A 12,755-nucleotide genomic window follows, 5' to 3' on the forward strand; every position below is an offset into this window, starting at 1 on the left:
AAATATATAAATACACTTCTAAATAACTCTTGGATTAGAAAGGAAAATGAACTACAGATAAGGTATCAAAAGAATGACTATTATAATACTGGAAGTGAAAACTATGTGATACAGTCAAATGTACTTAAAGGAAAATTTATTATTTAAATGCATTAAATAGAAAATGAGAAAAACTAAGAAATGAACTAAGCATCCACCTAAATACAGAAAGAGATCAAAGAGAACCCAAGACTGTAGAAGGAAGGGATTAACAAAAGCAGGAAGTGATATTTTAAAAAATATTTGTTTTTTAATAGTTAACTAAAAATAAAATATATGAACAGTCCTATTAAGGAAAAGAATAAAGAGGCATAGCCATATATATGCAAATTCATACACATTAGAATATACTACATCCAACTTACAATCAATACATTTAAAAATCCAGATGAAATGAGTTTTACAAACAAATTGACAAAATTGACTTAAGGAAATGTGGAAAACTTGGGTAGACTCATCATCAAAGACATTTAAAAGAGGATTTACTACATTTCTACTCTCCCGCTGCCCAAACAAATACTAAGACAAAATGGTTTTATGGGTGAGTGTTACCAAGTGTTCAAGGGAACATCTTGTGTCTAATTTACTGAGACTGTGAACTAAGAAAAAAAAAAAAAAGTAAGTTGATTCATAGGGTAATACCATTCTGATATTAAATCAGGAAAAGGATATTACACAAAGGAAAACAATAAATGAGTATTTCCCAACAAGTATGCCTTGGTGTCCTGAGGATGGGTCTTGTGTATAATATGGTATCTTCTAAGGCCTTGGGGGCAGGCAGGCAGAGCTCAGGAAGCCAGTTGCCTCTGCCCTGAGCAATGCTGTCCATTTAATTGACCACAGTGTGCCATAATGTGAAAAAGGTAAGAGGCACTGCTCTAGGAACTTAATACAGAGTTTTATGCCCTACATGAAATATTGGCATAAACAAAACACCACTACCAAGTCAGCTTTATTCCAAGAATGCAAGAATAGCTCAACATTAGGAAATCTATCAGTGTAATTACCTACACTACTGGATTAAATAGAATAACCATATTATCACCTTGGCAGATTCCAGAGAGGGCATTTGATAACATTCTATATCTGTTCTTGACAAAACTATAAGTCAATCAGGAATCAGGAATGGAAAGGTGTTTCCATAACTTGAAAAAGGGCGTCAGAAACAATAGTAATCACATTTTAGAGTGAAACAATGAGGTGTTGCTATTGAAGTCAAAAACAAGAGGAGGAGGCCTGTTCTTTATTACCAATATAAATATGCATTCTCCTGGAAGTCATAAGATCTTTACCAATATGCCAAAAGGAAAACCAAATCAGAAACAACCATTTGCAATGAAAAGACAAACTTTTTCTTATTTACAACTGACATGATTATGTAGCTAGGAATTAAAGATAATTAACTGGGACAAATACAGAGCTAAGAACAGAGTTTAATATAATCCCTGGATAAAAGATAAATGCCAAATTCTGTATTGTAAAGATGCCATTTCTTGACAGGTTGCTCAAAAGGTCCGAGGCACTTCCAGGAATTTTTTTTTCTTTATACCAAAGTTGACAAGTTGATTCTATAATTCATCTGGAAAAAGAAAATGTAGAATAGCCAAGTAAATTCTGAAAAAAGAAAAAAGAATGGAGAGCAGCAGCCCTATCAGATTTCAAAACATATCATAATGCTCCAGTAATTAAAGCAGTGAGGTACTACCTCAGTAATAGACAAAAATAAAATGGAAAAGAAACATAAGAAGCATGCCAATACAGTTCATGATGAAAGGAAAATTCCAAATCAGTGTAAATATAATTCAATACAATAAATAAGTGCGGGAAACTAGCTACGTCTTTTGATAAATATTAACGTAGGTCCCTACTTTCCATCATACACACACACACACACACACACACACACACAGCGCAATTCCATATGGATTAAAGCATTAAGAAATAAAATATGTAAAATATGAGAAGAAATATTGAACAATATTTGTATAATCTTGGTATGAGACAAAACCAAGGAGCTATAAAAGAAAAATTAAATGTTTGCCTATTTACCTAATTAAGTCTTTATGGCAAATAGCTTTATAAATAAACTTTTAAAAAGAGAAATGCAGACACTTGTAATATATAGCAGACAAAAGGATATCATCACTAATATTCAGAGACCTATATATCAACAGGGAGAATAAAAGATAAATGACTCAAAAGAAAAAAATAAACAAAGGAGATGAACAAGCAGTTTCCTAAAGAATACAAATAACTAACAAATATATTAAAAGGTGCTTAACTGTACTAGCGGGTAGGAAAAAATAACTTAAAAGGAATGAGATTGAATTTTTTCACCCAAAATGCTGACAAAATTAAAAAGAATAATAGTGTCCAGCATACCACAAAGGCAATATAGTTCAAACTCTTTGATCTAGCAGTTATATTTCTAAGGCACTAGCTTATAAAAATACTTCTAAACATGCAAAAGATAGATTTAAAAGAATGCTTTGCATAGCATTATGTGTAATAGCAAAAAAACTGTTAACCTAAAGATCTATCATGTGGAAAGAACTGAATAAATTATATAGTACATCCCACTATGGAATTATACTAGCTATTACAATGAATTTGTATTGAACAGGAAAGGAAGTGGGGACAGGACAGCAAGTTGTGAAATAGTATGGTTAAGTCCTCACTTAATTTCATAGATAGGTTCTTGGAAACTGCAACTTCAAGGGAAACAACGTATAATGAAACCAATTTTAGCATAGTCTAATTGATAGAAACAAGAGTTTAGTGCCTATGGCATATGTCTGGTCACAAAAACATCACCAAACTTCTAAAATAAAGACCCAAACACTTTTAATATCAAACACTGAAAGATAGAAATGTGAGCCGTGATTGGTGTTGCTCAGTGGGTTGGGCTGCCTCCCGCAAAAAGAAAAGGTCACGCATTCAATTCCATCAGGGTGCATGCTGGATTGTGGGCCAGGTTCCTGGGTTGGGGATGAGCAAGAGGCAACTTATCAATGTATCTCTCACACATGGATGTTTCTCTCCCTAACTTTCTCCCTCCCTTCCCCCTCTCTCTAAAAATAAATAAAATCCTTTAAAAAAGAAACACAAGAAATGTTAGCTATACATATGAGCACATTTAAGAAAGGTAAAAATAAATAACAGAATGATTTTCCAACCTGCTTTTTCTAGTTCAGGGTCATGGGTGACTGGAGCCTCTCCTGGCAGCTCAGGACAAAAGGCGGGATCCACCTGGACAGGATGCCCTTCCATTGCAGGTCCTCTCACACACATCTACACTCAATTAGACGGGGACAATGTAGACGTGCCACTTCACCTCATGCACATTTTGGGATGTGGGAGGACACCAGAGTCCCTGGAGAAAACCCATGCAGACATGGATAGAACGTGCAAACCACATAGACAGTGGCCCCGCCCAGGAATCGATTTTTTTCTCATCAACTTGAACAAAAGAAGATTGAACAAAACAATGTTATTAGAGGGCCTGCTTTATGTATAGGATGATTTCATTTTGTAAAACACACATGAACACATTTACATAGACAGAAAATTGCTCAGAAGATACAAAGCAAACATATCATGCCTGTCTCTGGGCAGTGGGCCTGGGAGGGATATTTTCATTTGTTCCTTTATATACTACTGCCCGTCTTACTTTTATAATAAGCATGTGTTACTTTGTAACAGAAAACAACAACATAATCTCTATAACATTTGGATTTAAAAAATTATAAGGAAACATTAAAAAGCTATATGAAATCTCACTACACAGAGGCAATTATTATTAACATGTCAACAGTTTTTCAATTCCTGTTATATATTTTTTACATATCTGAGATCTTATTCTATGTAATTTGGGGCTTCTTTTTTCAATTAGTATAATATTGTATATATTCCATATACAAAATTTAGAAAATAAAGAGCCACAAGAGAATAAAATGTACATGTATTCCCAACACCCACAGATAACTGCTTAAGAGAAGTATCATGAAATTCAAGTGCACAAAACTGGATTAACAATAATCCATGCATACTGTCATAGATCATGCACACTGTCTTATTTATCCATGCATAGCCCTCATTTATTTTATCTGTTAACTTGTTCTTTTATTGAGTTTTCATAAAATCATACTATTAAATAGTCAATAAGATGCTTATAATTACATAATGAACACTCACTCCTCCATCAAATCTGAGCACTAGAATACTGACAAAAACTTCAGTCCACTTCTGATCCTCTCCTATTCCAACCTTCTTTCCTCAAACCCAGTGACCATTATCCTAAATCTTTTATTGATAGTCTTTTGCTTTTTAATAAAATGTTTTAACTCCAAATATATATGCCTAAAGAATATAGTGTTTTGTTTTAATTGTTTTTAATAATATAAAAAGGATATCCAGTTATATGTACTCTTTTGGGGCTTGATATTTTATTTAACATTATAGAAGTAAAATCCATCCATATTAATACTGTTTAGTTGTGGTGAAATCATTTCACTGCTGTATAATATTCCATTGTGTCCATTACCACAATTTATCAATTTTCCTTTATGGACAGTTACTACAAACATTTTAGTGTATATTCTAAAATAGTATATATGTTGAGGACATTTATATAGTTTCCTTTCCACAAAAAATTAATTACATACATTCATGTGACCTGTTCCTCTCACTAATGAGACCCTGTGAACATATTACCATTCTAGTGAATATTCTTCTGTGGTATAAACTTAAATGACTGCATACTATTCCATCATGTATTTACAATATAATTTTATCTATCCACCCCAATTGTTGGGCATCTCAATTGCTTAGAATTTTTATGCTGTGATAAGCTTTATGATGTACCTATCCTTTGGATTAGCAACTCTCCTTTTAAGAATTTATTCTAAGTAATATCTGAATAAGTTTGCACACAGTCGTGTACAGGGCCACTGTCTAGGATGATGCAGTTTGCATTCTGCACAACTTGCACAACATAGGTGCTCATCACAGTGGTTTTTATAATACAAAAACATGGAAAGAACTTAATGAAGTAAATAAGTTTTGTATGAAAATTATACTACAGATGCAGTTACTGACAGAAAGATGTTTACAATTTATTAACTGAAAAAAAAAAACTAGGTTAAAAGGCAGTATAATATAATTTTGCAAAATAAAACAAAAGTACCTATGAAACTATAGAAGAACATACACTAAAATTTTACAGCATTATCTGTGAATATTGAGTTTATTTAAGCTTTTTATATTTTTACTTTGCTTACTTATATTTTGAAATGTTTTCAAGAGTAAAACTTGACTACATGTGTTAATTAAAGATAAATAATGACTTTATGCACGATCATTAATAATTTTTCCTGAATATAATTTCACACTGTAAGAACTATGGAAGAAAAAAATAACATAAAGAAGTAAATAAAAATCACACATTATTCTATCTTCCTAGAGATAATTCACAATCTACAACGGGTTTATTTCTAGTCACTTGTCTCTGATTATATATTTTAAATAATTGTAATCACACTTTGAATAATCTGTATCCTGATTTTCACTTAACATTATATAATATAAAGAGACCATAAATATTTTAATGGAAAAATATTCCATCACATGGAAATAGCACATTTATTTAATTATGCCTTTAAAATTAGACCCTTAGGTTTTTCTGTTTTTAACTATAGCAGATAACTATGTGAGGAACGTCTTTGTGCATGAATTACCCACATTTTAGATACTTTGCTTGAGTAGATTCATTGAAGTGAAAATACTAAGTCAAAGAGTACAAAAAATTTTATATCCCTTGATATATGTTGTCAAAATTGTACTTACTATGTATTTTAAGACAGCATGAAATAGTAGAGAAAAAAGTCAAAGTATGTGAATCCCATGCCCATCTTTAGTACTTGCTGCTTAACCTCTGATTAGGTAAAAACTGACATAAAAACATCTATCTTATCTAAGTGACAAAGTTATTATGATAATGAAATGAGAATATAGATACTTCAGTCACCATAAATGTTACTCCCTCAAGAATGCTTTCATTAACTTTCTGGACTCTCAAAGCATTCTATCCTTACTGTTCCTTCATGACCTTACAAAACTTATATATAATTGTTCAATTATTTGAACATTGTCTGTTTCCCCCAGATGATTTTAAGTTCTATTAAGAAATGCCTGGCATACATTTGGCGCTCAATAAATATTTGTTGAATTAATGGATGAATGAATGAATGAAGTGACAACACTTTGTAAACTAAGTCATTAATCATTTGTAAGATATTATTATTATTAATTTGTATTGCCATGTAGATAATTCTGTATCTTTAGAGGTCCCTTGCCTGACCAAAATTTCATTATATGGCTTTAATGCTTGTCATGCCAATCAGAGGCATGGGTAGCAACATTGCTGGAAGCACCTGATAGAAACTGAGACTTGGAGAACCAAGTAGTTAGTTCTCTAGGTCAGCATTCTGGGAGTTAAGGAGTTGTAGTCATCATTAGTCAGACACAAGGCAGTGATAGGAATGCAAAGGTCAGTGTTATTAGAAGCAGGTGGATCCTGGAGATCAGAAACAAACTAATGGTAAGTGGTCTAGATAGTAAGTTGTAAACTGAAAAATGATCAGAGATAAGGAATGGGAGTGTTAAATTCCAAGCACCAGAACTCAAAGCATGGAGCTATGAATATGATTCTAAAGCAAAGGGTACTTGGACTCAGTGCTCCTTTATATTATGTCTAACCAAATTGAAAATGGTATGAGGAAGTGTTTGTGCCTAGTTCCATGTACATGAACAAGGGAATGATAATAGCTAGTTGAGGAATGAGATCTGTGAATACAAACAAATAGGTTCCGATAGTGACAAGATACAGTAGGAACATTTGTATATAAGATTTTATAACAGTCTACACATAAAATGAGTAATCAAGCTTTGGATCTCATAATCCTCATCTTGATTTTAAGCAGCAGATATTACAGTATAGTGGTTAGGATCATGGACTCTGAAAACAGACTAGTTGGGTTCAAATCCCAGCTCAATCATTTATTAGTTGTATCGTTTGGACAAGTTACTTCATTCACCTCTGTGTGCCAGTTTCCTCATCTGTAAAACAGGGATGATAGTACCTACCTCAATGGGTTCTTGTGAAGATTAAATGAGCTGATGTATGTAAGGACCTTAGAACAGTGCCTGGATATAGCAAATGCTATGTTAAGTGTTATTATTATTATTAGTTACATAAGGTCAAACAAAAATTGATGTTATAAAAAAGGATAAATACATTGTATGTTATCCACTGTATGTTAAATTTAGCTAAATGAAGTCTCTAGTTTTCTCATTAAAATGACTGTCACTTGTACCTAAACATAGTTCACTATATAAAAACTATATGCATTAGTAAAGTAGCAAAATGTATCACAGCAATCCCATCTGTGTGCATTCTATAGAAGCTGTTTTATGATTACCGTATTTTTTGCTCCATTAGACCCACTTTTCCCCCTCTCAAAAGTGGGGGGAAATATCTTGTGTCTTATGGAGCAAATATTGTGTCACAGACCATGATGTGTATTACCTGACCTGGGGTTAGAAGAGTACTTGAACCTTAAAGTCTCTCCTCATTTGTTAATGACAGTAATGATGGTTATTAATACCGCTTTTGACTGCTGTTCACTTAACATGGTTGAAATGTTATTGTTATATTTTATTAAGTATTTTAGTACACCATTTGGTTCAGAATATTTTTTCTTGTTTTCCTCCTCTAAACCTAGGTGCATCTTATAGTGCGAAAAATATGGTATATTTAAAAGTTGTAAAGAAAAAATACACATTTCCTAATAGCAAAAAACACTATTAAGCTGCAGTACTGTCAGTTCATAATATCTGGTCTATAAAAAAGGATGCCATATTAAATTTTTTGAAGCTAATTCTGCTAGAAATAGGAGTATTTAAGTTGGAAGAACTGCCTGTGGAAAGATCTGACCATGAAAAGGCTCAAATTTGGGAAGACTAATTTCAAAGTCTGGACCTGGGGAAAGGTTGAAAGACCTGGACTATGGAACATGTTAGAATACCTGGATATTGTAGACACTGGAAGACCTGAATGTTAGAAGACCGGTACACTTGGAGACGGAAGACGTGGATATTTAGCCCACTGTTGGAAGACTGGGTAGTTGTCGGAAGACGTGGAGATGCTGGAAGATGTGGAGATGCTGGAAGACGTAGAGATTCTAGAAGACGTGGAGATGCTGGAAGCCCTGGAGATGCTGGAAGACCTGGAGGTGTAGGAAGACATGAATTTTCTGGAAGACATGGCTTAGTTGGAAGATGTAGATTTTTCTGGAAGACGTGCCTTTGTTGGAAGACATGACTTTGTTGGAAGACATGGCTATCCTGGGAGACGTGGATTTTCTGGAAGACATGCCTTTGTTGGAAGACATGGGTAGGCTGGAAGACATAAATTTGATGGAAGACACAGCTTTTTGGAAGACAAGAATTTTCTGGAAGACATGGATTCTCTGGAAGATGTGGATTTTCTGGAAGTCATGGATTTGATTGAAGACACAGATAGTCTGGAAGACCTGGAAGTAATCGGAAGGCATGAATTTCCTGGAAGACATGGTTTTTCTGGAAGACGTGGATTTTCAGGAAGACCCGAATTGTCCGGAAGGCCTTGATTGTTTGGAAGATGTTGATTTGCTGGAAGACCTGGATATTATTGGAAGATGCAGATCTCAAAGAAGACATGTATTTGCGGAAGACTGAGATTAAATGGAAGACATGAATTTTCTGGAAGACATAGCTTTATCGGAAGACCTGGATTTAGTGGAAGACATGCATTTTGTGTGGAAGACGTGGATTGACCAGAAGACTGGGCTTGGTGGAAGACGTGGATTGGTTGGAAGACCTAGATTTTTCTGGAAGATGTTGATTAGCTGGAAGACCTTGAAACCATTGGAAGACATGGGTTTTTCTGGAAGACGTAGATTTTCCTGGAAGATATGGGTTTTGTGGAAGACCTGTAATTGCTAGAAGACTGGATTTACTGGAAGACGTGGACTGTCTGGAAGACGTGGGTCATCTGGAAGGCGTGGGTTGTCTGGAAGATGTGGATTTTCTGGAAGACTGGGATTAGCTGGAAGACCTTGATGTTGTTGGAAGACTTGGAATTACTTGGAAGACTTGGAGTTGCTGGAAGACCTTGACACTGGCGCCATTGGAAACCCTGGACATTGGAGACATTGGAAGCACAGGATGTTGGAGACATTGGAAGCCTTGAATTTTGAAGATATTGGTTATTCTGGACATTGGAGATTTTGGAGGCCCTGAATGTTGGAATTCATGAATATTGGAAGCCCTGAGCACTAGAGACATTGCATGTCCTTGACCTTGGGAGCCCTAAACATTGGAAGATATCGACACTAGAAGATCTAGACATTTAGAAATCCTAAAATTAGAAATCCTGGATATTAGGAGACATTGGAAAACCTGAGTATTGACATATTCATGTTAAAAGACATAGAATTTGAAAGATATGATTTTCATGATACTGTAAGTCAAAGATGTTGGAAGCCCTGGATATTAGGAGGCCTTGACTTCAAGAGATCAGGATGTTAAGAGACTTTGTCTTTCAGACATTGGGGATGTTGGAACACCTGAATGTTCAAAGACTAGGTTCTCGGAGATATTAAAAGACTTGGTCATTGGAGGAACTGGTCATTTTAAAGGACACTGTAAAATCAGAATTTGGGAGACACTAAAATCTGTAGGAACTGAATGCTATAGTTCTGGAAGATATTGGAAGAGCTGGACTTGGACTCAATGAAATATATGAGCTCTAAAAAACTGGTATGTAGAAGATAATAGAGAATTGGAAACAGTAAACTTGGACATTAGAACTTCGGACTCTGAAAGACAAGACCTAGAAGTTGAAGGCTGATTGTTGGAGATACTAGAAGACCTGTATGACTCTGATATTGAGATTAGAAAGTATTGGCATTGGGCATGTTGTAGGCTAAAGAGTGAAACAAAGGGATGTTGTAACACTTAAAAGATGTGGCAGCTGGAGATGTTGCAAGCTCTGGAGCAGAGAGACCTGATTTAAGAGACACTGAAAAATTGCAAAGGCTAATCTTAGAGATATTGAAAGGTCATGTTGAAAGACATTAACAATGTTGAAAGACTTTCATATTAGAATCTGATAATACATTTAAAAATATATCATAAGGCTATTGTACTAGACATTATGACTATGGCATTTATTTCACTAAAAAACACAGGGAAAGTGCATTCTAAAAAGACGACAGAGAGGAAGCAGAGAAATTCAAGTTAAAACAAGTAATTTCAATGGATGGGAACTTCTCTGAGTCTTAATGAACTAGCCTTCCGGATCTGTACTGGTTGACAGGATGGAAATGAAGAATTATCAAAGAATAAGCAATACTGCCCTGACTGGTGAGACTCAGTGGTTTTAGTGGTGGCCTGAGAATCAAAAAGTCATCAGTTTGATTCCTGGTTAGGGCACATGCCTGGGTTGCAGACCAGGTCCCTGGTTGGGGGCATGTTTCTCTCACATATTGATGTTTCTTTCTCTCTCCTTCTCCCTCCTTTCCCCTCTCTCAAAAAATGAAAAATAAAAAATAAAAAAGAATAAGTAACATCAAGGTTAGGGAAACTACTTGGCTTTAGATCAGGGGTCAGAAAACATTTCCTGTAAAGGGTCAGATATTACTATTTTAAGGTTTGCCAGCCGTATGGTTTCTGTGGTAACTACTCAAATCTGCCATTGTAGTGCAGCTATAGACAATACATAAATGAGTGGGCATGGCTTTTTTTTTCTTTTTAATTGAGCCAGTTTGGGCCCAAGGCCTTTAGTTTTTCTGGCCCAGATCTAGATGCCAAAGCTAGGGTATGGTAAACATAAGTACATTCCAGGCTAGCATTCACATGCAGAAGAATGTATAGAAGAACTTGGAATCCAATGGTAAATAAATATGCATATACTATGTATATGATGATATATTAAGGAGATGAGACTGGCTAGAATCTAAGACTGGAGTTTAGATCTCCACTTAATTGCTCAGGGGCCCAGACAATGAGATTCATATTTAGAGTCAAAATTAAGTGGGTAGTTTTCAGGGCCCCAGACAAGGGGGCTAGGGTTCATTCAGAATGACCTAATTTAGTAGGCTGAAAGCTTAAGAAGAATATTAAAGAAACTCACCCCTACAGACTGGGCTCCTCCTGCCAGAACTAAGTACCACTCTCTCAAAGAGAGAGAACAGCCAGCCCAGGGCAAACAAGAAGTCAGCGGCAAACCACTCACTCTAAGTCCCACGTTCTTATCATTATGCTGCTCATACCACTGCCAATTAATCACGAGCTAATGCTGTTGGCAATGATGCGGGAGAACAAGAAGACTATAGCTTGGTAGGCACATCTCAGGTGCTCTGGCTTTAGGTAATGTCTAATTTCTGATTTTACCCACCAGAGATTAAGCAACAAGTTTAAGAGATCAGGGTTAACCTGTAAGCTGAAGATCCTTAGTACTTAATCAGGGCAGAGGAAGACAGGGACTGTCACATATACTGCATGAAAGAGAACACTGGCAGACAAAGCTGCTTAAGGCACCCTGGGGCTGGGCAATGATTTAAAGGTTAAGTAGCAGACACACAGGGGAGGGCAAAAGTAGGTTTACAGTTGTGAGTCTGTGAAACAAAGTTTATTCTTGTATTATCATTTATTTAATCTGCATGTCTTTTTTGATATGAACAACTGTAAACCTACTTTTGTCTGCTCCCCACCCCCCCATACAGACAGTGAGCAGCCACTGAAGAGTTTTTAACAAGGAAGTAACAGAATCAGAACTGTGCACAAGGGAAGTTCATAAATCAGCAAGTTGCTAAATACCAAAGACACCTAGATATATATACTAGAACAATAGAGACTCCAAGATAAAACACTTCAAGGGCTGGGATGGGAGTTATGAGGCCACTACGATCATCCCAGTTAAGTGACAGTGGGGGCTTGGATGAAGGCAGTGACAGTTCTGTTGCTCAGCAGACACAGCATCAGTTACGATGAATACTCCTCAGTCTGAATACCACTGTTTTAAACTTCTTCAATGCCGTCACAGAATACATGAAATACAAAGAAGTTCAGGAGATAGTTATGAGGAATTGTCCTCACCTAGTAAGATTACTTAGACATTCAGTTCTCTCAAAGGCAGCTGAGCTAGTAACTTGTGATTTAAGCAAAGTAGGTCTTATATAGCCTTTATCTTTAGCTCCTAGCAACACAAGTGACTTAATTATCTTAAAAGTGAAGTCAAGTTGATGGATTATTTTCTAGAGAATAGGAATACTCTAGATGCAAAAAGTCATTACCTTTAGTCTCTAGATAAATAAATATCATGCAATGATAATCACATTGTAAATATAGCATATGAACTCACACCACAGGTCAAAGGGTAACATAAGGACAAAGGAATTATTGTTTTACATATCTCTCAGAAGCAAACAAAGAATATTAACAATCAATTTTTATTTCTTCTCTCTTCTTAGAACCACCATGCATACCTTACTTTGAAGGAAACTAGATAAAATATCAAAGTATTATAATTTTTCAAAGACAAGAATAAATTATCACATTTTAGTTCTATAATGCTTATCCATTATAATAATAATAACAGCAACAATTTATTGAGC

General features: G+C 35.2%; 1 long non-coding RNA gene across 1 annotated transcript; it reads right to left on the reverse strand.

Moving 5' to 3' along the window:
• Positions 1 to 645: 645 nt before the first annotated feature.
• LOC149990600 (uncharacterized) lies at positions 646 to 8,418 on the reverse strand. Its single transcript, XR_016508589.1, has 3 exons — positions 8,124 to 8,418; positions 3,216 to 3,498; positions 646 to 1,618 (listed from the first exon to the last, which is right to left on the reverse strand). It is a non-coding gene; the product is annotated as an uncharacterized LOC149990600 (long non-coding RNA).
• Positions 8,419 to 12,755: the final 4,337 nt, after the last annotated feature.

Source organism: Furipterus horrens, unplaced genomic scaffold (assembly GCF_987537825.1).
Source record: "Furipterus horrens unplaced genomic scaffold, mFurHor1.1.pri manual_scaffold_17, whole genome shotgun sequence".
In the NCBI taxonomy this organism is placed as follows: Eukaryota; Metazoa; Chordata; class Mammalia; order Chiroptera; family Furipteridae; genus Furipterus; species Furipterus horrens.